This window comes from Tigriopus californicus, chromosome 10 (genome assembly GCF_007210705.1).
Source record: "Tigriopus californicus strain San Diego chromosome 10, Tcal_SD_v2.1, whole genome shotgun sequence".
Lineage (NCBI taxonomy): Eukaryota > Metazoa > Arthropoda > Copepoda > Harpacticoida > Harpacticidae > Tigriopus > Tigriopus californicus.
This window is the reverse complement of record NC_081449.1, coordinates 10,261,640-10,262,789: the sequence shown is the minus strand read 5'-3', so window position 1 is coordinate 10,262,789 and position 1,150 is coordinate 10,261,640. Positions and strand designations below refer to the sequence as shown.

Genomic DNA, 1,150 nt, shown 5'->3' with positions numbered 1-1,150 from the left:
ACGATAAGGGAGAGGTGTGCAATGTGCTTGGAATTAGTGTCAAATGAGGACGATGTTTTGCCTTCGTAAGAAAGCCAGGTATTATCCACGTTAGGATACCCTCCACTTTCCGGCACAAAAGAGGCTTCATTTGTACCATTACTTTTAGCAACAACCCTCGAGCAACGAAAGACCAAGTCTTGGGTCCAAATCTGGCGGCATGGAGGCCTATTTTTAACGCTTTCCTAGATTCCGACAAGGCCTGTCTTGACATCTCGATTAGCCGCTTTCGCGGGAGCTACGATTAATCAGTTGGTAGATAATGAACTTCGAACTTTTGAACTTATTGAAAGACCTTTTGCCATCTTTCAAACTTCAACTACCTTCGCATTGCTTAAATAGGCGAGCGGGCAAAACTTAGATTCCATTTCTTACCTTTTTGGCCAAGTGGAGTGAGGCGTTGCTTTTCGGGTGGATCAGGACTGAAGACCCTTTTGAAAACGGTAATTTTCTATCATCAACCTGGGAAGACAGGTAATCTACTATTGTATGTTATGCCGGATCGCCCATTGGGATATTCTTTTCAATTGAATTGGTCACACGGCTTAGAATTCATTGACTATGATGCATTCGTCGCCGTTGAAAGCTAGCACCTATCATTTTCAATTCTTTCCATCTAAATAGCTTAGATGGATTTTCAAATAATTAACTATCACAATTTTGTTTGTTGAGTGTAGAAGGGCTTTGATAATAAGTTAGTTCACAACACAGATCTTCTGGGACTGGAATGAATGAGCCTGTGCTCGAACTTTTCTTCGCTCCGATGTTGGTTGAATGAAAAGGTGTTGTGGATGAAACATGGGTGGACTTGAATTCTATTGGAGTCAACTAAGGATTGGGTAGGCAGGGATATGATGTCCCTTTGGGCGCTTGGCTGACAGAAGCATCCAAATTCGATCACAAGACCCCGGAGACACCCATCACTGGTTTGTGCTTGTTGCCGCGTATGTTTTCATTTGGTTCGAATCACTCTTTGATACTGTTCCATGTGGCTCCGACAACCTGATCGCTCTTGTCCTTAGCCACAAGGTCCTTCTCCATTGCTCCAGATTCAACTCCTGCATGATACTCCTCAAAAAGTCTGTGAGTGTGTCTTGTGTGTAAGGGGGGG

The 1,150-nt window shown here is 43.6% G+C and overlaps 1 protein-coding gene across 1 annotated transcript in view; it reads right to left on the bottom strand.

The window, feature by feature from the left end:
* LOC131889549 (voltage-dependent calcium channel type A subunit alpha-1-like) overlaps window positions 1-1,104 on the bottom strand; it is a gene marked incomplete in the record, with an annotated part of 47,109 nt that extends 46,005 nt beyond the window's left edge. The window contains 1 exon segment of the mRNA XM_059238677.1: window positions 415-1,104.
* Between the last annotated feature and the right edge of the window lie 46 nt (window positions 1,105-1,150).